Below are 27,023 nucleotides of genomic sequence, written 5' to 3' on the forward strand. Positions count from 1 at the left end.
CTTTGGTCTGCAGTAAAAACATTACCATGGTGACAAGAAAAATACTCAATTCATGATATGCTGAGACTTTCAAAATGAAGCCTCAAAGTTAAACTTTATCTCCATCAGGTGAAACAATTATTTATAGTGTCACCCGGAATGCATGATATTTCTACAATTTTGGGGGGGGAGATGGGGGAGGTCATGGCTTTAAAAAATACATGGCAAGATTAAGAACTGCTTCATTTTGGAAGATCTGAATGGCATATACACTCCACCCGCTTTTAAGACAAAATAGTTCTTTAGCAAAGTGATTGCTAAGTGAAAGCATGACTGTGCTTACCACCTTATTTCAGCTTTCCTTGGCTTTTACAGGTCTGCAAAGATCATAAATGTAAGGTGACCAACTTTTTTACAATGAAAAGGAGGACAAATAAATTGGAAAAAATATATTGTAAATAAAAGAAATATTTTATTCATTGCAACAATAATACACTAAAATATGATATATGCATAATAAAAACATTTGCAACATTTTATATTGTAATTATGCTTACATGCCTGTTAATTATTATTTAAATGAGTACTTTTCCATTGAATTAATATTTTTTGTCAATGTATCATCTTCTAACAATATATTGGAAATATCTGAACAAGAAATATCCTTCATATTAAATTTTACGGCAAGTGCTGCAGCTAGAGTATCAACATTCAATCTCGATTTCTCACTTGTCGAAAAATCATTGGCCATTGAAAAAAACTCTTTCAACTGCTGCATTAGTTCCAGGGCAGCACAACGTAAATTGAACAAGTATAAATAAATGTTCACATGGAATATGTTCATTTTTGAAACGGCTGAAAATATCCACCCATCTTTTATCAATTTCAACATGTTGATTTTCCCATTGTATTAATTTTTCAGAATTTAAATATACATTCAGTCTTCTAATTTCTTCAAAGAGACAATTGTCGTCTATTTTAATGTCTAGCATTTCTTTAGATAAAAATTCTTGAGTCTTGACGAATTGTCATGTCAAATACAAATACGTCACATAACGCGCAACAGATTAGTCTTCAAATATCGAAAAGGAGGACATGTAGGAGGACACTTTTCGAGGGAGGACAGAACTTACAAAAGAAGGACTGTCCTCCCTAAAGGAGGACGGTTGGTCACCTTAATAAATGCCAGAATTGCTCACAAAGTTACGTTTTCACCATGTTGTAGCTGCGAATGGTCTGTACAAGGCAGTCAGTAAATAAGGACTCCCTGTATACCTTCCTGTAACCACTGAGTGCCAGTACTAAGATAGTTCCTAAAGATAATGTGTTGTACATAAAAATCTCAGTTGTGAAGTTCTGTCAGGTCAATTCTCAATAGAAAGTTTGAACCATAGATTACCATATTTTTTGAAGTATAAGACACACCGGAGTATAAGACGCACCAAGATTTTGAAGAGGCAAATTTTTTAAAAAAGTTTTTGCACTCTGCAAACCTCCCCAAAACGGCCTGTTTTTCGCAAAAACGGGCCCGTTTGTTTTTTTAAAAAGGGTATGAATAGTCCTTAGGAGGCTTGTAGAAGGGGGGGGGGGCAAAAATGAGCAAAAAATGGCCCATTTTTCACAAAAACAGCCCATTTTTTGTAAAAAAAGGGGGGCATTAGGAAGCTTATAGAATGCTCCTGGGGGCTGGGGGGGACAAAATTGAGCGAAAAACGGCCTGTTTTTTGCTCATTTCTGGCCTCCCCAGCCCCCAGGAGCTCTCTGAAAGCCTCCTACAAGCTATACACGGCCATTTTGGTGAAGGGTATGGGGTTTCAGGAGGCAAACAAAAATGCTGTATTCAGTGTATAAGACGCACCCAGATTTTCAGCCTCTTTTTTGGGGAGAAAAAGGTGTGTCTTATACTCCGAAAAATATGGTAACTAAGATATCCATGTCCTAGGAGACTCAATAAAGGACAAAACTGATCACATGGTGCTGTGTGTTACTGTAGATACATGGTAGCCACACTTTCAATTATCATTAGAAATTGAATTGTACAAGTAGTGATACAAATATAAAAAACAATGTCACTCTAGGGAAATTCCTCAGTAAATATCCTTTGGGTTTCCTTGCATGCTGATTGATCGTACAGCTCTTGAAATACAGAATCCTTCTTATTAAAATGAGAGATACAAACAAATAGGAAGACTTAATGCATTTTATAATGTATGTATGTATGTATGTAGAATATTAATAATGATGAAATTAGTATTCTTATATACTAAACTAGGCTTCTAAAAAAGTATGATTTGGGAGAGATTCACTCGGACCATCATTTTTCCTGGATATTCGAATTGAAATTTTGAATAAATTTGAGACATAAAATAAAAAGACATACACACAGTGATAACATACATATTCTGAAACCTAGTTAATAATTACATAAGCAGTATATAACATGTCATTCTCAAAAAAGGCTAAGTCCAGAAATTTAAATGATAAAGAATAGCTGTTTAGTCTGCTTTAGTAAGTATAATCAGGATGACTGATCAGTTAAATGGCAGGATCGCAGGATGGCTCAGCAGTTAAAATGCTGGGCGAGAGTCCAGGTTCGAGAGCCAAGTGCTGCATGATGGGGTGAGCTCCGTTCTCGCACTAGCTCCTGCCAACTTAGCAGTTCGAAAGCATGTAAATGTGAGTAAATAAATAGGTACCACTTTGGTGGGGAAAGATTACTGCATTCTATACTTTCATACTGGCCACATGATGATGGAAGCAGCTCACAGACAATGCAGGTCCATCAACTGAGAATCGGAGATGAATACCTTTGAGTCACTCGCAACTGGACAGGGGAAACCTTTATGCTTTAAGTATAATCAATACAGTGAGATTTACTTTGAAATACTAAGGTATAATATTGTACCATTCTAAAATATTCCACATACTTACTAATAAAATATGAGATTATGGATGAAACAAAACATTTTCTTAATATCTCCTCCTTGAACTTGGGTTTTTAGATTATACCAACTATTAATGCAGTTTTATTGATTACAGAATTAGTTGTTATTGAGATAGCAAACTGTCTGAAACCATGGTTTGTTTTTGGTCATTTGATTGAATGGTTTTATTTATGGCTGCCTGGATTACTTCTGATGCGTTGTATTGTGCCAACACTTAGCCTAAATGATAAAGATGAAGAATTACAGCAAATAGAAAAGATGGATTTGATCAAGGAAGCCGAGATAACAGCTATTCTGACTTATTTCTGGACTTTTCAAGTCACTGGCTCAAACAAAGCCTATGATTAATCACAATAAATCTTAAGAGTTTGTGGCTGATACAAAGCTTACAAACTGGATTTCACATCTCCCAATAACTTATTTCAGAGTCAATGTTCAGGCAAATATTAGATACTTTAGTAGTAACCAGAATAACTTAAACAGCGTAGGTTTTTTTTTTTTCAAAACATAATATTAAATGTTATGCAGCAGTAAAGAATCTCATTTATGCATAATAAAGTTACTCAGAGAATATGTGTAGGAGTTTATATCATACATATGGATGGAAAAGAATATTTTGCATAGATTTTATTGGCATAGCAACAAATAATTTAGCTGATTGAATCACCATCTTAATTTCAAAAAGACCAATTCACTACTACCATCACATATTCTTTAAAGGGATCATGACATATGCACAAAGACCCACGTAATGTTAAAGTGTATGGATTGTCAGATTTGAAGGAGAAAGATGAGTGAAGCGTAACAAGCATTCTTCGTGTTTTCATTGTGTTTTACATTGCTAAAGCTTTTGAATCCTTAAAACAAGGGCCCCCAACTCCCAGTCAGCAGGGGGAACCCGGCCATGCAAGCAGTGAGCGAGTGCACAAAGTTTCATTTGTGCATGTGAGGGATTACTGGTAGGTTGTACACATGAAATCATCCCCCCCTCGCACTGCCACCACTGCCCATGACTACTGCTGCTGGTCCGCGGAGCCAGAAAGGTTGGGGACTGCTGCCTTAGAACATCTTAGCACAAATTCCCTTGCACAATCATCTCTCTCTCTCTCTCTCTCAAACACACACACATTCATAGGTGCATATTTCAGCAATCCAGAGTGCCATATCTTTTCTAAAAAAATAATAACAGTCATTCTAGTTTTCTTTGTGAAGGAAGGAAGAACACTGTAAAACTACACCTAAACATAATTACTTAATTATTTGGAATCTTTCCTAGCAACAATTATACTCAACAACAAAAAGAGATTAGATTACTTCAGCATGAAGCATGAAAATCCTATAGAACTTTTGAGAATGGTGTTCTGATTATGTTAAACATACTTGCAAATCATCCTATGGAGAACAGTAGGCCAGTTTGCTTCGCATCTGCTAGGATAAAATTAGGACAAAATCCATCAAATTTATTCAAGCCAGAGGGCAAGGCAGTAATGTTCTCGAACAGAAAAAGAGATCCAAAACTGTGATAAATTGACTGAAAAATGAATGTGTTTTTACTGAGATGATACTACACCAGAATGTAGGCCATGAAATGAATAATGTGTTAATGAAATTATTTATTAAATGTCTCCAGTTTTTCTGTTGCCAAATATTTGCACACACAAAACAAATTTTGATGGGTGTGCCTCATGGAATAGTTTAAAGACATGCTATAGCCATGACCTATTTATAAACATTACACAATAAAAGTTAATATTTAATATAATTAATTAATAATTAACATATTGGTTTTTAAATTCATTTTTATTGAGGATTTTTCACAAAATAAAAAGCTAATCTAAAGAAGATCATAGGAAAGAAAAAGAAAGAAGCAAAACTTCTTTTGAAATACAATGACTTGAGTTTCTCTTTAACAGATATTAACAAACCTGTCATCTCTCCAAAGTCTTAACTCTTCTAGAAATCTCTTCAATCCTTATTTAATTCTCATAGTAATTAATAGCCATGATTGGAAGCTACAGGCACAGTGATAAAGAAATAGCTCAACTGCTGAACATACTCCATCCATTTTCAATCCACCCTAAAAAATAAATTAATGGGAAGAAGCCGTTGATCTTTTCACTACTTGTGAAGTAATTCTTCTCTAATATTTTTTCCAATGAGTCTTCTTTTCCCATTTGGTGGCCAAAGTATTGGAAAAGACCAGTTGGATCATTGGAAAAGACCCTGATGTTGCAAAAGATTGAAGGCAAAAGAATAACAGAACAACACAGTGGGAAGGGACCTTTGAGGTCTTCCAGTCCAACCCCCTGCTTAAGGAGACTGTACACAATTTGAGACAAATGGCTAGTCTCTTCTTAAATGTTTTCAGTGATGGAGCACCACAACTTCTGAAAGCAAGCCATTCCACTTGTTAATTGTTCTCACTGTTGGGAAATTTTTCCTTTGTTTTAGTTTAAAGGCGAAGGGGATGGCAGAGGATTACATGGTTAGATAGTGTCATTGGCACAGTGACCATGAATTTGGGAAAACTCCAGTAGACAGTGGAGGACGTGGGCCTTGGCATACTTCGGTCCATACGGTTGCAGAGAGATGGATATGACATACCGACAAAACAAATAACAAAGTAATTCTTTGAAGAAAGAAAAAAGTTGACACAGAGAACTTTGTTCAGCTAAAAGACATAAAATTGGAGTTGCAAAATAACTTTAGAATTCGAAACAGGGAATGGAGAAGAATGTATTAGTAATAACCATAATTTTGAAGTAACTGTGGGCCAGAACAACATGATTATGCATTTCTAAGCACAGTCCAACCTATCTTTAGATCTGCACACAGGTAAAGGGTTTACACATTACCTGATTTCTGTAGCCACAGTTTTAAAATAGGCCACAAAGCCTATTTACAAAGCACAATATGTGAACTAAGCTGGGAGCATCAAAGCATAATTTGTTGGTTGTAGATCAAAAGATGCTTTTGATAAAACATTATTAATAGAGTTTGAAAAGATGTGTATGAGCGAATTTTTGACATGGAGATAGTTTCCCTAATTACTCTTTCCAATTTCCTTTTGACTTACCGGTATATTCATGCATGTTGGCCAGAAGCAAGCCTAAATCATATAATAAGTAGACAAGAGGAAATTGCTTTTTTTTACAAAATTCTGGAACATATGATCCGTATCCAGTGGGATGTAAAGTTGTAAGAAAAATAATAGAAAACAAAACACACAAATTGGCTAAAGACAGTGTTTGCAGTAGAACTGTAAAAACAAGTTTATTATATACATGCACAGAATTCTTTGAACAAAGCAATAGACCAGCTGATGGTTTGAATGATAGCTTACACAGTCACTTATTGTCTAGAGCTGAAGTTGAGGGTAACTCCAGGTGATATGCACAGTTTGAGACTGCTTTTTCCCCTGAATAATTTTCATCTTCCTAGTTTAGTCAATAATTCCTGATAGAGAAACTTGTCTGGGTTTGGAAGCTAAATGGGGCTGAATTTTGTTAGTACTTTGAAAGGCAAATGTCAGAGGTGGATTGTAAAATCAAATGAGCCTCTCAGAAGAAAGCAGTGGCAAATGACATCTGTTTCCTGTCAAGAAAACTCCATGGATGGAGTCAGCACCAGGAAATAAGCTAGGCCTTAATTTTTCCCATCCAACCGCTACCCAAGGGAAACTTGACTTGGCTTCAGAAATCAGCCAAAGTCTTGCTGTCAGAGTAATGTAAAAATACAGGTAACCCTTGACTTACAACAGTTCATTTAGTGACGGTTCAAAGTTACGATGACACTGAAAAAAGTGACTTATGACCATTTTTCACACTTATGACCATTGCAGCATCCCCACAGTCACGTGATTTAGATTTGGATGCTTGACAATTGACTCACATTTATGACTGCTGCAGTGTCCCGGGATCATCTTTTGCAACATACTGATGAGCAAAGTCAACAGGGAAACCCGATTCACTTAACAACTGTGTTACTAATTTAACAACTTCAGGGATTCGGCTAACAAACGTAACAAGAAAAGCCGTAACATGGGGCAAAATTCACTTGACAAATTTCTGTCCTGTCACAGGTGCGAAAAGGCTGCTGCTGTTCTCCAGGTACCTTCTTCCCAGGCAGAGCAGGTAAAGTATCTACAGCTGCTGCTTGCAACGGCGCCTCTCCGTCAGCAGGCGGCTCCTCTGCTCCGCTGGCACCGCCTCTGAATTTGGGCTGCACACAGAGGCAGGCAGGCAGGCAGGCAGGCGAAGGAGAACGGAGGAAATTTCCTGCTTGGTTGCGAACGGGGTTCCTGCAGCCGCGTCGGGTAGGGTGAATGCCAGGGCGTCCCCTGCTTGCTGCCTCGGTTCGCAACCGGCGGGGCGAGGAGGGTATGAGAATCCGGCGTGCCTCGAGAAGCCGAGCTGGGCGAGTCCCTGGAAGGTAAGCGAATCGAGCAGGCGGCGGGACACGAGGCCGGGTGGCCAAGCGGGGCAACGGAGTCTGGCTGGCCGCCGCCTAAGCTCTCCCCTCCGCTGGGAGTAAGGCCAGCTCCGACTGTGTTTTTTTCCGCCAGAGGTCGGGACGCGGAGCTGGTTTCTCCCACTCAGCCCGGTGGCGCGCCAAGGCATGGACCGACTCGACCCCTCCTCCCCTTCGCCGCAAAGAAGCTCCGGCTGCCCCGGGGCAAAGCGTGCCCTGGCAGGGAGGCTGCTGAGGAGGCGAGCGGGGAGAGGCTGGGGCGCCGTTGCCTTTGCTTGCTTGGTTGGCCGCCCGCCCGCCCGAGGTGGGAGTGCGAGGATCGGAAATGGCATTTCCCTTGGCAAAGAAAGCGCCATGAAGGAGGGAAGCCAAGCAGTTCTCAGGCAGGTGGCGGCCGGGAAGGAAAGTCGCCTGGTGAATTCGAATGAAAAGCGAGCCCAGTCAGCTGCCTAGGCAGCAGTGCGCTGGGGTGGAGGGAGGGGGTGAGGGCAAGGGTGGTAGTGGTGGTGGTGGTGGGAAACTGCCATGATAAATGGAAAGGAAAGCATCCCCCTCCTTTTTTTTTTCCAGATGAGAAGGGTATGTTCTTGGTGTCCTTCTTGGTCTTAGATGGCTTTACTTGAACAAAATTAAAAGTTTTTAGGGATTTCAACAGGGTCACATCACGTCCCTATGGAATCCTCCCTCCTGCTTTACCTCAGAGGTGGGAAGAGGAATGAAAGCAAATTTGCATTTAAACCACAATGAGGGGTGGCCTATGGTATCCAGCTGGCATTTTGTTTCCCCATTCTGAGCACTTAGCTGTTTGCATGTATCCATCAAACTATTGGTAGAGAAGGTCAAGTAAAGAGCAGGAGGGGGAAAAATTACAACCTTCTAAGGTAGTTCACTCCTGTTCACACAGATGGGGAGCAGTGATTGGAGGTGGTGTGAGGTTGGATTGGAGACATTGAGACCACCATCCTATGCACACCATCCTATGCACACTTCCTCAGAGGTATATAGTTGAATTCTGTAGTGAATATGGTTTTGGACTGGGGAACTTAGCAGCCTAATGCTTTTGGTGTCTGCACCTGAGATTTTGAGGTGTGAATGCTGGCTCCAGTACGACACATTTTATACAGTGCTTTGCTTGCAGGCTAATTCTCGAAATTAATTACTGTATTACTTTGAAATTCTCAGAGATTAATACAGTGCTACTGTGAGATGGCCAGGTTAACGGTGGCACCACATTTGATTAATAGCATCTCTTGCATTTTGGCTAAACAAGGAAGCACTGGGATCAGTTAACAAAGATACATTTGTAGTATGGCTTTTGGCTGAGGCTTTTTATTGGAGTTTTTAGCTATTATTCATCTCTTACATCCTAGGAAGGTATTTTTTAATGTATATTTTAGTTTAGTTTAACCTATAGTTTAGCCTATATGGTATAATTGAATCTGTGCTAAGCACCTATTGATATGTTTTGATTGCATTTCTTTTCTTATAGTGGTATTGAACACAATGTGTTAAAAATCTTTATATTGATTTGTGGAATTTATTTTCTCAGTGCTTTTCTCTGGAATGGAGAAGTCTGAGTTTAGATGAGTAATGGCTGAGATTAAGTACTGTACTATTGTTCTGCTAGATCTTGGGTCTCCAGTACAGACAGTCATTTAGATGGTTACAGGTTAATTTAATTGCCATTTTCAAATATATTCTGTGTTATAGTAAATGCATCTCACAAGATTCTATTGATATATATTACCACATATAATCAAAAATACTACAATAAATTGAAAATGATTGATCTTATAGACCAAACCTATTTTTTTGTGATTATTAAATCTACATAGTACACAAGATATATTTGGCCTTGAAGAAGTTATGTAAGTTTATGAGGTGTTTCGTACCCTATATTAATGTTGTCCCTCCCCAAATGCTTAACAGGTTGGTGTGCATTTTATAATTACCGCTTTGAGGGCTTGAAACAGTGCGATAGCCATGTCATCAATATGGTCATTTTTACAGTTGCTGTTAAAAACCAGCAATATTTTTAGGAGTAAATTTGAAGAAAAGAGAAAGGGAGCAACATATGGTATTCAAGTTTCCTATTCTCGATTTAAGACTTGATCATCATACATTTGAAAAAGTATCCTTATATGATTAGTATAGCTAACTTGTAAGTGCAGGAATTCACATTAAAGACTTTGTCAAACCCAGTTTCTGAACCCTATTTAACTCACCACCTCTTTAGAGAATTGTTTTTCATCTTTATTGTTATTACAGTTAGGATTTTTTTCTCTATGTGGCCATCTTCAGGTAGTTGAAAAACACTTTCATATTCTTCCTGGTCTTCTCAAGGCTAAAAATATTGAGCTCCTTCAGTCATAATTTCTAGTTTGCAAATGAGAAACTAAGGATCCACATAAATGTTTATGCCTGAACTGGTCATACCCACTGAAGTTTGTGTCATTCAGACCTATAACATTCCAAGACAGAATCCATACATTAAGAAGAGCTCTTATAATGAACATTTAAAAAAAAAACCCTATTCTGTGCCATTTCCCCCAGAGTCAGTGGTAAAAGTTATTTATTATTAAATGTATATGCTACTTGTCTCACTCTGAAAAGCAACTCTGTCTCATGGCATAGTTCATTTACCCTGCAGTATTGGAAGAAGCGAGTTGCATGGAATAGGACTAGACATGAGGATTGGGTGGTGATGTAAAGACATACATTTTGCAAGGCAAAATATTTATATAACCTGATGAGAAACCAAAGTATTTAGTAAATGTCACATGGTGCTAGAAGTTGGCTTTGGAAGTAGTCATGTATTTTTGTAATATTTAATAGTGGTCTGGGGTTTATTTCTGTCTTTTTGTAATAAATTACAGAATATAGAAAATTGGCTACAGGATTACAATATATGGAAAAAGTAAGCTGCAACAATCTAGAATTATAGATATGATTGCCAACCTATGTGGCAAGTTTGTCCTCCAATATCTTCATACACCACTGTTATGACCTGCTGTTGAAAATCAGGAATGATACTATATCATCTGTGTTCCAGGACTGCTTAAATCTTTCAATATAGAGCAATCTACTATTATCAGTTTTGAGCAATCTGTTATAGTGCTACTTAATGAGTTTTTCTTGTGATTTATGAGAATTGTATGCTTGCAATACTTTTCAAACCTATCTATGGTCTGGATAGGGGTACAAAACTTGAAAGTTTGTACCTAATTTAGCTAGATGCATGGTATGGATTTCTAGTTAAAAGTGGGAGAAGTAATAAGTGGGAATCCACATTTTATGGTTTTTATGATATGTTTGTATTTCTATCCTTAGTTTTATGCTGATTATTGTGAGCCCCTGACTCCGTGATTGTGGTAACAAACAAGTGAATAAATAAAGGAACAAATTTAAAGTAACATCTTATCTTTGTATTCATAAATTTTAAGAATAATGTCCAATTAAGGAGCAATTTCTGTACATATTTTATAATTACATCTTGTAGAGCAAAGTTAAGATTGTGTGGGCCACTGAAAGCAGAAATTGTTCATTGTTGCATTTCATTAATTCCTGGTATTTAAACTCCCTTATGTATTGCACTAAATAATCTTACCCTGTTGAGTAGCATATGATACTTAGGGGCATTAATGTGACAAATGAATTTAATTAAATCTAGTGGCATCCTTGCTGGGTATGTCTAATATGTATACATATTTTTATGCTATCATTACAGGGTTTTTTATTTTGTTTGGAAAAAAATAAGACAAGTTTATATTTACCAGTGTAACATTATAGTTTTATTTTGTTTATGGATCAAGTAACGGCAAGATTATAACTGACACAAATTTTAAAAGTTTTTTTTTCTACACCTTTATTATGCCAACCATAGTATACTGTAGTGTTATAATAGAGTGTCATGAAGAATCTTGCTAAGAAAACAATGTTTATAATCACAGTATATATCTAGCCAATCCTGATTTATAGAATCTTTTGTGTTTGTAAATAAATCTCACTTTCTCTGTTTTGGCTTAGCCTTAAGTAGCGATGCTTCCATTAAATATCTAATTCTAAGAGCTTTGCAGTATCTGGGCATAAATGAATAGTCAAATAGCAGCAGTAGCTGTTCACAACTTCTTTAAGAAAATCTCAAATAAATTTTCTCATTGGTTCTTTGCTGAATTTGAAATTCTCATGATTCATCTATATCAGGGGTATCAAACTGGTAGCTTGTGGGCTGGATGCGTCATACACAGACCATGCCTACCCCAGTTCCGCAAATGGGAAAAACGTCACGAAATGTCACATGATGGCAATGTGACACGGAGAGTTTGACACCCATGATCTAGATTAAAAAGAATGGGATGGAGATGAGAAGATTGCTGCAAAACAATTAGAAAGCTACATATTATTGTTCCAGTACCTTATTAAAATTTTGCATTGATTTCTGTTCTGTTCTTGGCATTCAAGTGTTATTAGTGCCAAATGAACAGATGGCTAAGAAGGGTAAAAAAGAGAGCCATGGATATATCCTTGTTGAAGTTCAGTGTTCTGATTGTTTGAGTATCAATTCATTTCTCCATTTGATCTAGGACCCTAAAAAGCAAAGTCACAGTTTTCATGGAGAACAGATGAGTATATAATTCATTTTCAGGCTTCAGCTAAATATATGCAGGTTAGAAAAGAATTGCAGGACTAGTCCCATAATCCCTTAGACAGCATCATCCATATGTTCATCTGAACACCTAAACAGAATCATCCAGCCTTCTATACTATTAGGTGTTTCACTAAATAATGCAAGATTCTACCAGGATATCCCCAAGTGTCAGGCAAGTATGTGCTTGTCAGTAAATTACAGTAGCTGGGCATGCATTTTATGCTGTTCTCTAGACTTCACACTTTGTGATAATCTGAAGACTTGTTGAAATTGCAAAAGTCTTTCATATAACAATAGCTCTTAGACTTGTATACAGCTTCACAGTGCTTTACAGCCCTCTCTAAGCAGTTTACAGAGTCAGCATATTGCCCCCAACAATCTGGGTCCTCATTTTACCAACTTTGTAAGGATGGAAGGCTGAATCAACCTTGAGCAGATATAAATCGAACTGCCGAACTGCAGGCAGCTTGCAGTCAGCAGAAGTAGCCTACAATAATACTGCATTCTAACCACTGTGCCACCACAACTCTTATACAGTATTAAGTCATAAACAATGGTTTCTAACATGCAACAAACATTGTTTAATAAAAGCCAAAGATCCCTGGTTTAGCTTAGCACAGATTGGGGATAACTTAGTATTATATGTAAGCAATTGTGGTCCTTTGAATGGTCTTTAAAAATTTTAAATAAATGCATCGTCTACTATAGTAGTCCCAAAGGTGCTTTTTCAAGAGGCAAATGGACTTTATGGCTTTTCTTTCTTTGAAGATGTTTCACTTCTCATTCAAGAAGCTTCTTCAGCTTCGTTAGCTCAGAGCTGAAGAAGCTTCTTGGATGAGAAGCAAAACGTCTTCAAAGAAAAACCAGAAAGTCTGGTTGCCTCTTGGAAAAACCACCTTTGAAACAACCATGACTTGGATGACTAAGAATCTCTATAGACACCTACTATAGGCAGTTCTTGAGTTATGACTGGTCGCTTAGCGACTGTTCAAAGTTATGACCAACCAGCCAAAAGGAACTTATGATCCTATTATGAAGTTCCGACGTTGCTATCTCCCCAACCAGTGGTGGGTTTGTACCAGTTTTATTACTGGTTCGCTTGTGCATGCGCGCTCTTGTGCACATGCAACACTTCTGCGCATGCACAGAAGTGTCCGGGAGGGTGGCCCAAACCGGGAGCAACCCACCTCTGTCTCCAACCAATTTTTTGCCACTCAGCAACTAGTCTTCCTTTATAGCTGTTTGCAGTACCCTGCAATTGCATGATTGTGATTTACAATGGATTGCAATATTTTACGGTTCCCCACAAAAACTGCCCCATACAAAAATGGGTTTGCTTAAGAACTGTGGCATTCGCTTAATGGCTGCTGTGATAAAGTTTGTAAAATCAGGTCTAGTCACATGATGACCTGCTTTACGGCCATCATGACTTATGACCAGTGGTGGGTTCCTGCCGGATCGCACCAGATCGTGCGCTCCCTTTCGGCGCTGAACCCGGAAGTACGTTCTTGCCCCGCCCCTGGCAACGGGACGACGCTTACCTGCGCTCCACCAGCTCGGCTGGGACCGGAGACGTTTCCTCAGCGGAGCGGAGCGCCTGAAAGGGACGCAGGCTCAGCCTGCCAGGCTGCCACCGCTCCACTGAAGACATTTCTGAGCAGAGAAACGTCTCCGGTCCCAGCCGAGCTGGTGGAGCGCAGGCAAGCGTCGTCCTGTCGCCAGGGGCGGGGCAAGAACGTACTTCCGGGTTCAGCGCCGAAAGGGAGCGCGCGATCCGGTGCGATCCGGCAGGAACCCACCACTGCTTATGACTAATTGCCAGGTTCAGATATGGTTGTAAGATGACTGCCTGCACTGTGCATGTTTGATCAGAAATGAGTGCCATTGAACTAGCTGTCTTAAATGTAGGTAATTATGGATTTGAACACAACCTTAATTTCCAGGTCTGATATGGGGATGGACTCAGAGTGTAGACAAGGCTGAAGAAATAAGATATTCTCTCCTATATATTTATACTATTTTGAATTCTGTATATGTGTTTTCATCTGATTGTTGCAACAATGAAGATGTAGTAAAAATTTGAATTTGAATATTGACTGTAGTCTTTGGTGTATAATATATAATCATCACCACAGCTACTTTATGAGCTGTTCTGAATACTAAATGTCATATGCTTATGTTTTCAGATTAACTACTATGGAAATCTTTCATTCTGTATTTATCAAAAGAAGAGAAATTACTCAGGGTTTTGTAGCAAATAAGCCAATACTTCACAGTTATCACAATATAATTGTTATTTTAAAGGAATCTGTCAAGTGTGTAATATTGCTTCTTTTCCTGTTTCGAAAGAAGATTCAATTAGCCAGCTTGTGATTATAGGAGGAATAAAACAAGTTTACTATCACATTGGGTTCATTTTGGGAACAGATGTATTCTTGCATAGTGGTTGCTATCATAAAAACACTTCTGCTATTAGAATGGGAAGAAAAAAAGATTAAGAAATTTAGGATATAAATTTTAGCAGTTTGAATGTATAAGATTATACATTCTGATCAAAAATTATTTGAATTCAAATGGCATAAAACCAGATATTACTCTGATCAGCTAAATGGTTGCAGACTGTAAATGGTTAAAACATTTCAAATATAGAGAAATGTCACTATTTTAAAATGAAGCATTTAAATATAGTTTTAGAACTATTTGAGTGATAGACAGATTTGGATACTCTCGCATAATGGCAGCAACAGGGGGGAGGCAAGCACAAAACTCTTATTTCTCATAAGCTAAATCTCCAAGTTAAAGAAAACAATTTGCAAGGAAGTCAGGATGAAAATCTGTTGTCCGTTGTTCTTTCCACCTCTGGATGTGGTTTTTTAGCATGCTAATGATGAGCTTTCAACCTCCAGCTCCAGACCTTGGCCCGGACATTCTTAACCACAGTTTAAGCAAAATGTCATGTTACCTTTGCTTGTTCCAGTAATGGGCCCATTTGCAAAATTCTTCAGGACAGTTGCAAATGCACAATCTGCTGGCTAGACTAGCACTTCCCATAACTGAAGCATTTATGGTCAGCCTGTTTAGCTTCTTCTGAGAAGTGTCAAAGTAGGTGTTAACTAATGCCATTTTAACAATGGCTATATAAACCAAAAGCATAGAAAAAGTAATTAAAAGAAAGTAGCCCTGACTAAAAGCAAGTTCATGACTTACAAAAGCTCTGAATAGTTTGTTAGCAGGTTAATAGCCCAGGTTCTCATAATTGTAGCCTATGGACTCCTTGGTGCTCCCTGAGCTTGTTTGTTTTCTTGCAGATGTTTGGTTACTTGATTAGATATCATCTTCAATGCATTCAGAGCAGTACAAATGCTAGCCTAGGCTGGCTCTAAAATTATTCTTATCACTTTTTTCTTTTATGGTAGAAGCATACCTAAATATGGAATCTGCAACTCCTTCATCTGTAATTACCAAATTCCTATTTTTAATGTTATGCTTCTGCTGGAATAAAATCTAAAGGTGATATTGTCATCCTTTGACAAAGGAACCTTTTCTGCAATACCACATCATACCCCATCAACATGCTTCTCCTTTCTACCACTCCAGATTTACTTTTTAAGAGGGGGAAGCTCTGCACATAGGTCAAAATAAAGCAATGGGATGTAGTCACTCATTTAGAATATTTTAGAATAGCTCCAAAGCTCAAGTGAGTCCACAAGGAAATAAAATAGTTTCTAGAACTGTAGGCTGGTACTTTTGCAGCAGCTCAGCCTCCTAGCTCAGGTGTGTGTGTGTGTGTGTGTGTGTGTGTGTGTGTGAAACTCTCGTGATCACATTGTCGTCACGTGTCGTATTGCCACTTTCCCCTTTGCTAAACGGGGATGGGTGTGGTCAGCACATGATGCATCCAGCCCGCGGACCACAAGTTTGACACCCCTGTTCTAGCTGATTAAAAAATAATAATAAACACTAAAAATAAAAGGGGTGGGGATCTGGTAGGAGATAAGAGCTTTACCTTATGAGTACCAAATTGTCAACTCCAGTGGGTTGAATGTTAGAAGTGTGCTTAATACCATTGGTATTAAAAGAGACATGTCTAATGGATTCCAATAGGGATGCATTCAGTGCACGTAAGCATGAATAATGAGGACAGTTAACACATGCTTTACACTTTTAACAATATACTGCCTACAGCTGGAGGATACACACATAATTAATAATAGTACTGAACTAAACATGGTCTTGCATTGAATTGCATTTGTTAAAATATATAAACAACTCACTGGTTCTTTGCTGGAATGGCAATAGGTGGGCAGCTTGAAACATTTTTTCTACTGCTGTGATTTTGAAAGAAATTTGTTATCCAAAATGGATATTGACCTAGGGAGAAAAACCAATTCAATTTTTAAAAAAGTATCATCTTCAGCTAGACTTATTTTAGAACTGGGGAATGAAAAGTTTACAATCCCTTTTGATCTAAGCCCTGCAATCCAAATTATCTTTACCTATCCCTAAATATAGGCTAACACTTTTTAAAAGCCTCCATGCTAAAAGAAGAGAAATGTTTGAGTCTGCTCAGAAATGCCTCTTGGTTGTTGAACGGGGCTTATTCTAAGAAAAGTCTGTGTAGGATTGCAGTCTAAATGTCACATCTAGTTTAACCCTGATGGGTGTTACTTAATAGAATGTGTTTGAAAAATAAATAGTTGCCCCCTGCGTATATTTGATTACAGGGATCTTATATTCATTGCCCCCAGGGGTTACATATTGACACAAGGCAGCTTGCTTACATATTCTTATACAGAGTATAAAATATGTCCTGTGGGGAATATGGCTTTTTGCATCTGCCTGTATCTTGTTTCTATGGTACACAAAGGCCCTTTTGAGGATCATTTGTAGCTAAATGTGAAAGATTTCGTTTGTGGTGAACAAACCATTGTTCTTTGGTCACAGTTCTCCTATTGATTTCAAAAATTCTGCAAGGCTTTATTAAAGTTAGCTGCCTTTTTATGTCTCAAAAATGAAACATACTATTTTAAAGCATGTGTTTTATCTTCTTTTTATAATAAAGGTGTTTATTTGCCCAAGGCCAGTGTTATTATGCTAACTGCATATTGTTTTAATGCCAACATTGTATAAACTGATTTCTTTTACAAAACCAGTTTCCTTACTATTATTTCTATAAAATATAAATTTGGTTGATTTATAGAGGTTTGTTACTGAACATCCCATATATTTTATGGTTATTATAAATTCCAATCGTGCTACATTTATAGAGGAAAAGAAACCACACTCTTATTTCTAAAAAAACTAATTTCTAGGTTAAACGTGGACTTGTTATGGCTTGAGGCTAAGGGTATCAGTCAAACTGTAATCGGTTTCTTAATTATTTTAACTAGTCAGACTAAATAGCCAAACATGTTTGTTCCAATCTGAATCTGTACCATCAGGAAAAAACAATGACATTGAGTTTTAAATTTAATGAAATACTCCCACTTTCTAAATAGCGCAAACCAATTCATATTTGGAACAAACATGAATCTCTTTTAATGCTAATGCTGTATTCAAATGCAAAATATATTTAAGATAAAGTTCTGTCCTTGATATTTTTTTGCAGCCTCAATACATAATTTATTTTAATTGATGTCATTTGTCCTAATGAATTTTGCATATTTTGAGTCCAATGTTATCATATAAATATGTGCATATATCAGAATTTAAAGTGATTGTAGGTACAAATAAAGCTTACACTTAATAAATATAACTGATATTAGTCCTTTATTGCATTTGTTACAATATGTGTATTCTCCAGTTTTCTCCATAGTGAGGGGAGGAATATCCAGGATGGGGTTGACCTTGTCCTCTCTTGATTGGACTGAGTCAGATAAGCTCTTTTAGCCACTCCTTGGTCACCAGGCTCCACCCAGTTATCGACACCGTCCATCAACGGACGGCTGTGTTTATCCTGAGATCCTGAAGAAACTTAAAAGAAAAATTTTAAATTGCTACAAAAGCGATCGAAATTGCCTCCATGCTGGCTGAGGAAACCCCCAGTGGGGGTAGAAAGCCCGCACAGCAACCGCTAAGGTGGTGCACAGCACAGGTCACAGAGCGAGACCCAGGGCACTAAGTGAGGACTCTCACTAAAGACAGGCAAGCGAGCTCCGCAGAGACCTCTGCAGCAAGGGCGATGCCCAAGGAGGCTCTAAGGGCACCGGAGTGCTCCACCGCTCCTCTCAGGGATTGAGTGATGAACCGCACTGTTTTAAAACACCCGGAGCACCTGCACTAGCAGCGATCGCCAGAGAACAAAGTGAGAGCTGGAGAGGCTCAGAAAGAGCTGCGGGAGGCAGGGGGAGGCGAGAGAGAGCCCCCAGCGGCAGCGGAAGCTGCGTGGCAGCCTGCAAAAACACAAGCTGCTTCCACGTGCTCCAGCAAAGAGAAGCTTTTTGAATTTGGAGCCGGGAGCCATTTTGAAACCACGTGGTCCAAGATGGTGGCCCCAGGCAGCTCAGAGGAGGTTGGCAGGAGCCAAGCACTCAGCCCTGCAGCCAGCAACCACCGGAGGCACTGAGGAGCCCTTAAAAAGGTTAGAAACCATCTCGGAGGCATCAGCCAAGGGGGGCGGGGGGAGGCAAGGCAAAGGCCAGAAAGGAAACATATCTCCACCAAGGGGGCTAAAGAGACAGGCTGTGGATCCAACCCCCCCAAGCCTAGCTCCAAGTATGAAAGGCAAAGGCACATCGGCTACAAGGCCAGCAGCAGGAAGACACCCCCCCCCCACTGGCCTGGAACCTAAGGAAAGATTACCAGGTTTCTTTTCACCGGACAGGGCTGTAGAAGGGGATCCCTCCCTCCAGGTGAGGATTCCCTTCGACACCTCGGGCTTTGTCATCCTGTGTTCCAGCAACCTTGCTATCACGATTTATACAAACCCTATTCAATCCTTTTCTGAGTGCCTGACTAGCCGGAGAAGCCCAGACAGGGCAATGAGGCTCAGATCACTGCTGAGGCTTTCCCTTTAAAGAAGGTCTTCCCTTTAAGGAAAAACTTTCCCTTTAAGGAAGAGAAAGGAAAGCAGCTGGAGGAAGGAGTGGCAAGGCTCTCAACGAGCTGCTGTTAACAACAGGAGGCCACAGGAGAGAGCACAGCAGCTCTTAGTAGCACAAACCACTTTTTCAAAGCCCTGACTGGCAGGGTTGTTGTATTTGCCATGCAGTGCCATTTGAAAAGGGGGAGGAGAGTCCCCACGTGGCCCAAGATGGCGGCCTCCTGCAGCTCGGAGGACACAGGCAGGAATCAAGTCCTTGCTTCTAAAGCCGGTAGCCCCACAGGAAGGGCAAAAGAGCCTCCAATCAGGTTAGAGATTACCCCTGAAGGTCCATCCAAAGGTGGGGCAGCAAGGCAAAAAGCAAAATGAAGCACACCTTCTCCAGGGCGGCTAAAGAGGTAAGCTCCGGCTCCAAGCCTCCCAAACCTGCCTCTAAATATGAAAGACAGAGGCATAAAGCCCTAGAGCGCATCTGCTATGAGGCCATCAGCAAGAAGGCTCCCCCTGGTCTGGAGCCTCCTGCAATCACAGAGGAGGATCCCTCCCAGCAAGTGAGGATTCCCATTGATACCTCAGGCATCTGGGGCTCTATCCAGGGATGGCAGTCATCCTTACTACGGGGCATTCTCCTCAAGCCTCCCTTCTACCTCTGCATGCACCCGAGGCAGAACAGTGTAAAGATGAGGTTATTTTGAGCTCCCCTCGAGTAAAAGGGACATTGAAGTTGAATCACAAATTCTGTTTGCAGTCTAACTGAAATCAGCTGCCGGGATTTCCCTCACCCCTTCTTGGAGCAAAGAGGAACATCCCCTTTCAGTGAGAAAGGTTGATTATCTCTCCTGAGATGAAGGACTCTGTTGTGATTTAGAAAATGTGTTAAAAAGGGGCCAAGATTTGCATGAGAAATGCAGCGTCTACCACCTAGCTGATTCAATCTGCTCTGAAAAGCCTGTTTTTGTTCTTCTCTGATACATTGAGAAAGCAGATCCTGCAAAGTTAGAAAAGCTTGTTTCCTCTCCTTGTTTGAAAGCAAGATCGACCTTGTTTCCATCTAATTGAGCTCCAGGAGGAGGGATCCAGGAATCACATGATAAAGCAACCCCATCCTTTCCCAACCTATGTAATCTGATCTGCTGTTGTTAAGGCCAAACATGTGGCCTAACAAAGAAAGAGAAACCTGATGCAGATTCCAAGCCTTACTCCTTAAGATCTCCATGGAAATGAAACTTGAATGAGAAAGAGGTTTGCTAGCCCAGACCCGACCTCCCAAATCCTTTGAACTTTAATGATAAGTTGTCCTGACAACGAGGGGCAATAAAGACGCCCCAACCATTCCAACATCAGCTTACCTTATGTGTTCAAAGCCAGTTCGGTTGAAGAGATTGTTATGCTCTTGTGGATTGGTTACTATTGTTTATGAATTATTTGGGAAGGGCTCAACCCCTATAGAAGGTACCAAACTAGCCAGGTCCAACACGGGTTCCGAGTTTGGGTAAAGACCCTTAGGAATTCCAAAATTGGAGAGTCAGCTTGACAAACCTAACCAGCAGAATAGAGCCGAGTGGCACAGGGGTTAAAGTGCAGTACTGCAGGCTACTTCAGCTGACTGCTAGCTGCAGTTTGGTAGTTCAAATCTCACCGGCTCAAGATTGACTCAGCCTTCCGTCCTTTAACAGCAAGGAAGGCGCCATTGCCAATCACTCAAAATAGTAGGCGCAAGCAGCGCCCACTAGTGGCCCCTCTACAAACTGCAATCCAGTATTTCAGGCCAACATTTGCAACACCTAGTGGCCGACAAGTGATGTGCGCCTGCATCTGCAAGGCACTGCATCGTACCCTAGTGGCCAACTCGTGAACTGCGCCTGCATCTCCAAAGCCCTGCAACGAACTCTAGTGGCTGACCAGTGAACTGTGTCCGCATCTACTAAGTTTTGCAGTGCACTCTAGTGGCTGACACATGAACTGCGCCTGCATTTACAAAGTCTGGCAACCCACTCTAGTGGCTGACCAGTGTACTGTGTCTGCGTCTACAAGTTTTGCAATGCACTCTAGTAGCTGACACGTGAACTGCGCCTGCATTTACAAAGTCTTGCAACGTACCCTAGTGGCCAACAAGTGAATTGAACTCAAAGAATTCATAATACAGTCAAGAAATTTTCTGAACTAATCCTAGTCATAGAATCATAGCACTCTTCTAGCCATGGCAAAAGAGTCAGACAGGCCGGTCCCCATGCCTGAACCCACCACAAACTCAGAATTGGATGTCCAACTATGAGAAAACGCAGAAGCACCTTCGATAGCCTATGACCTTAGACAGCATTCACTGAGGGCAGAACATACAGCAGTGGTGGACAACATCAGAGCCGACTGACTCAGCCAGATCGAGGTGGACAAGTCGGAGTGGAAGCTACAGCCAGCAATCTTTGAAGAGCTGGCAGAGCGCTTCGGACGCCCAGAGGTCAACCTATTCACCATCCCGCCCAGCTCCTGAGGTTTTACTCCAGGTACCGGACACGGGGGGCTGAGGGGGTAGATGTTCTCCATGGCCCTTGGCCCTGGGGGCTCCTCTATGCCACCCACCCTAACTTGATCCGCAGGGTCATACAAAAAATCTTGCGGGAGGGGGCAGAGATGGTACTGATTGCCCCACACGGGGGCCCGAAGGCCTTGGTTTGCCGATCTCCAATCCCTTTCGGTGGACAGGTCCTGGAGGATCCCCCAGGAGAGGAGCTCCCTCAGTCAGGGGCCGCTGGAACACCCGGACCCTCTGTGGCTCCAGTTGACCGCTTGACACTTGAGTGGAGCATCCTGAGGGAAGATCACTTCTCCCCTAAGGTTATACAGACTATCCAGGCAGCTTGCAGAACCTCCACAGAGCGCATTTACAGTGCTCCAGGGCGTGCTTTTTCAACATGGTGCATTTCTATGGGCCACGATCCAGTGCGGGCCACTGTTGCACCTCAGAAGAACCAGGCCAAACAGGAAGTCGGAAGCCCTATTTGTTTCCTTCCAGCCGGGGCCCTGGGGAACAAGGTGACTTCCACCACGATAGGCAGGTGGTTAAGAACCTGTATTGCTTCTGCCTATCAGGCACAGGGTCTGCAAACACCGAGCTCTATCACAGCGCATTCTACACAAAGCGCAGCCACTTCGGTGGCCTGGGCCATGCAGGCCTCACTATCTGAGATCTGTAGGGCAGCCGCGGGGTCTTCCCCCTCACCATTCATGAGGAATTACAAGTTGGACTCCTTTGCTTCTGCGGAAGCCTCATTCGGACGTAGGGTGTTGCAGGCTGTTCACAAGGCGGGGGAGAGGTCTCACCAGGCATAAGTTTGGGCTCAAAATTATGTAAATGTGTAACCCTCCATAGGGAGGTGTAGGCTTTGGTACGTCCCATCCTGGATACTTGTCCTCTCACTATGGAGAAAGGGCGTTGGTACTTACCTGATACACCTCTTCTCATAGTTGGGGAGGAGTATCCAGCCCCTCCCTGATATGGGTATGTTGCAAAATTGTTATGTTATTTGTTGAAATGTTCTGTTGAAGTAATAAAGGTTTGAAACTAAAGTCTAGAGTGGATAACACAGCGAGTTGGATAAAGTTCTTCGCCGATAACTGGGTGGAGCCTGGTGACCAAGGCATGGCTAAAAGATCTTATCTGACTCAGTCCAATCAAGAGAGGACAAGGTCAACCCCATCCTGGATACTCCTCCCCCACTATGAGAAGAGACGTATCAGGTAAGTACCAACGCCCTTTCTCAATGACTGAACTGCCAAAGTATATATGTACATACTTGTACATATCTACATATAGGTAGGATAATATAATATGTTAGAGCAGTGATGACGAACCATTTAGGCACAGAGTGCCCAAACCAGAAGGTGCTCATGCGCACACATGTGTACACCAGAGTGCCGGAAACCCAACAACCAGCTGGCCAGAATGTATGTGCACCTCTTAACAACCAGCTGGCTGAGCTGGGGCGATAGCGCACATGACCACAGCGTGTCACAAGTTCACCATCACGGTATTATAAGATAAAGGCTCTGAATCAGTCTGTGTAAAACTGCAATTTCTTTGCCATGATGATATATTACCTGTAGCAAGGGCATGTCCAAACATCAAATCCCTATAGAGAATTTATTTCAGTTATAGAACACAGTGCTCATATAGTATAGTGTATACTATATTCATGCATTCCTGCACATCTAAGAGAGTTGAAGCCGCCTCCCTTCCAGTAAGAAAAAATAAGAAAGAGGAGGCTCTCCAGAAAGTACAATACAATTAAAATCCAAACACCATTCTCACTGAAATTGGATATTGATCTAATATAACAATACAATGTACAGTGGAACAAATTAAACAGGAATTAAAATTAGAATAAATCAATAAGAATAAAAACTTTGAAGGCATGTCTGGTTTATTAAAAAAAACAGTTCAAGGGTATGACTAAACAGATTTCAGATTGCTCAGATTGCTAGCAAGTCTTATGACACTGCAGTAAAAATGAGAGATATTGGAACAATTTACAAAGTACTATAAACATGAAATTGGATTTGACCAACGTTCCTAGTAGAAAACAGAAGGAACATTTTAAGGATTCAAGGTATTAGGAAAATGCAGAAAAGAATCACTTGTCAGTACATTTACTGAGAAAGATTGTGTGCCCATAGAATATACAGCTTTAGACATGAGAATGAACCCCTCCCCCAAAAGATATTATTATACAATTTGTTAATACATGAGATATTTGATTGGGTATCTAATCTTGTGGGCTGGAAGCAATAAAATGGGTGGGCAAGAATACTATGCATCTTTTCCAGTATATAAGTTCAGCTATTCTACAAAGAAATTTCAAACTTTTACAAAAGAACTTAGAAAACAAGGAACATCTTTAAACGTCAAGGAAAGGAGATCTTTTATTTTGTGATATTGCCTCTTTCAGTTTGAACACATTTGTTTTTTGATTGGTATTTTCTGAAGTTTGGAGGTTTCCAGTAAATCTGCATTAGGAATATACATGTTATGTATCTCTACATTTCAAGGAGAGGAAGAAATTACATGAAATTGTAAATTATATCATGAAAAAAATTAAAGATTTTTTTCAAAATTGATATTGACATTTATTGAGCATCGACTAATGAATTGGAATATCTGATAAAGCAACATCACTGGTTGCATTATTTGAAGAATTCCACACTACTTTCATTTCATTTAAAATTAATTCATCCCCAAAAAAATGAGTGTTTTTTTTTTTTTGAAACCAAAGAATGGATTGGAAAGGTTGGGTATTAGATTTTTTGGTGACATTATTAAAAGAAAAAGGAATCTATGATTTGGTCTTCAGGGTTGTTGGACTGTTTTTGGAACATTTTTTTAAAATGCTAAAGTATTGCAGATTGTACATTGATGAGCAAAACTGTTAACATTAAAGAGATTTAATCTTTAATGTTATGTTGAATAAAGTTGCAAACTTTGGAATCTGTTTTTGAGTAACTATGGATATATTGTAATAAAATATTATAATACAATATAATACACACACACACATATATGTTTTCGTAGATTTTCATGGGTGTAGGTATGCTGGTCTTGTTGGTCTTGCCAAGACAATCTCAATCTTACACGGGAAAAGACGTGAATACAACAAGACCAGCATAGGGGACACGGTGGCTCAGTGACTAAGAGGCTGAGATTGTCGATCAGAAAGATCAGCAGTTTGGCGGTTCAAATTCCTAGCGTCGCGTAGCGGAGTGAGCTCCCGTTACTTGTCCCAGCTTCTGCCAACCTAGCAGTTTGAAAGCATGTAAAAATACAGATAAAAAAATAGGAACCACCTTTGGTGGGAAGGTAACAGTGTTCTGTGCGCCTTTGACGTTTAGTCATGCCAGCAACATGACCACAGAGACGTCTTCGGACAGCGCTGGCTCTTTGGATTTGAAACCGAGATGAGCAGTGCCCCCTAGGGTCAGGAACGACTAGCACATATGTGCGAGGGGAACCTTTACTTTACCTTTATGTTATGGCTATATTGGGACATGAGATAAGCAGACATATAAATTGTGTTAAATAATTAAATAAATGTTTGATGTTTACATCTTTCAAGCATAATTGTACTTCTTAAATAAAAATATAACTTGCTATATTTGTTAGATTTGTTTAATCAATTATAAGCTATCTAACCATATGTAACTGTTAACAACTAATATTAACTATGTCAGCATTTTTAATTTAAAGACAAAAATGACATTATTGCAAAATCCAAAGTCATATAAATTGACTTTTATGTTTTTTATGTAAACACACGCAAATACAAACAAGACTTATCAGTAATACTGCTATATACTGGTATTGACTGTAAATTGTATTGTGCAAAGAGCGATCCATCCAATAGCTACCATAAGGTACCTATGTACTTCCTGGATGATCTCTCCTGAACAAATTAAGTTATGCTATGTGTTAGATACTTGCTCTTACTACAGTGGTTTCCACCGAGGTTCTTTGTTCTGGCAGGAACAGAGGTTTAATCCTATTGGTCGAAGGCTCTGACAGCTACCTATAAAAGGGTGGCTGTCAGACTCAACCTTCACTGGATTGTTCTCATTTGTTGTACTTAATAGAGCTGTTGTTACCGTTAAGCCTGTGTGTGCCTATTCGTTACCCAATCTAACACTGGCGAAAAGGATGGGTTGGAAGGCAACTAGGCAAATCGAAAGAGAGCAGCAATCCAGCAAGTACATCCAGCCCGGAGCTCAGCGCGGCTTCGAGCAGCCATTTTTGAGCGGCAAACTCAAAACGCCCTCTGAACACAAAATGGCCATGCACGCCCCACCGACTCCGTATGACCCAGTCACTGAGCACTGGGACTCGTACATGCTATGATTTGACTGCTTCCTTGAGGCAAACAACCTCATGGGCCTTTCTGAAGGCCGCAAGAAGAACATGTTCCTCGGATACTGTGGCCGGGAAGTGTTTGAAATGGCGAAAGGCCTCTCTGAACCGACACCGCTACAATCAGTCGCCTGGTCCGTGCTTCAACAGACGCTGAGGATCCACTATGCGCCCAAGCCGTCCAAGCACGTTCGCCGGCATGAGTTTAACATCAGGAACCAGAAAGAGGGCAAGTTGATTAATGAGTACGTTGCAATGCTTCGCAAGGCCGTAGTGTACTGCGAATTCCGAGACCTGGATGAGCTGATTCTGGACCGCATAATCTGCAGCGTGCGGGACATTAACCTACAGAGGAGGTTACTTGCTAAATCTAACCTCACTCTGCAGATTACATTGGATGAGGCCAGATTTGACAGCTGATCTTAATCAGCTGTCAAATCTACTGAGACTCTGCAGTGCCAAAGTGCTCCACAAGACGCGCGAAAGAGTACACACGTACATCACGAGGCTGCAGAGCCCGAGAGCTCAGAGGGTGAGGAAGATGACAGCTGCCGCATGCACAGTAGCCGCGCCCAGCCGGCGCACAAATTCAAACTGCGTCTCCCGCCTTGTGCTAGCTGCAGAGGAGACCATGCCAGATCGGCTTGCCATTTCCGCGACGCAACCTGCCGCTCTGCGAGCAAAAGAGGCACAACGCCAAGGTGTGCCGGAGCGAATTCCCTGTCACTACCTGGCAGCCTAGAAGCGCACCAAACTGCCAACAGAGGCCCAACCAAGGGGCCTGGCAGAAGCCACCACGGTGCTCAGAGGGCGACAATAGTCATCTACCACACGTCAATCAGCCACACCAGGCAGCCAAAAAAGCTGAAGGTCACAGTCCTCATTCAGGACTCTCCATGTGAGATGAAGATCGACACCGGGTCATCACTGACAATCATGGTCTACCCTAAAGGAGGCTATCCCTAGCCTAAAGAACCAGCATCTTCGCACCCCTGACATCCGCCTATGCAATTACCAGGGAAACCGGGTCCCCATCGTGGGCCAAGG

The 27,023-nt window shown here is 40.7% G+C and overlaps 1 protein-coding gene across 2 annotated transcripts in view; it reads left to right on the plus strand.

Annotated features, from left to right (window-relative positions):
- Window positions 1–6,771: 6,771 nt before the first annotated feature.
- PTPRE (protein tyrosine phosphatase receptor type E) overlaps window positions 6,772–27,023 on the plus strand; it is a 142,733-nt gene continuing 122,481 nt past the window's right edge. For both annotated transcript variants that reach the window (XM_081955333.1, XM_081955332.1), the window contains exon 1: window positions 6,772–7,355. The gene's annotated coding sequence lies outside the window, so the exon portion shown is untranslated. The remainder of the gene's footprint in view (window positions 7,356–27,023) is intronic.

Source organism: Natrix helvetica (assembly GCF_964273705.1).
Source record: "Natrix helvetica genome assembly, chromosome: 5".
In the NCBI taxonomy this organism is placed as follows: domain Eukaryota; kingdom Metazoa; phylum Chordata; class Lepidosauria; order Squamata; family Natricidae; genus Natrix; species Natrix helvetica.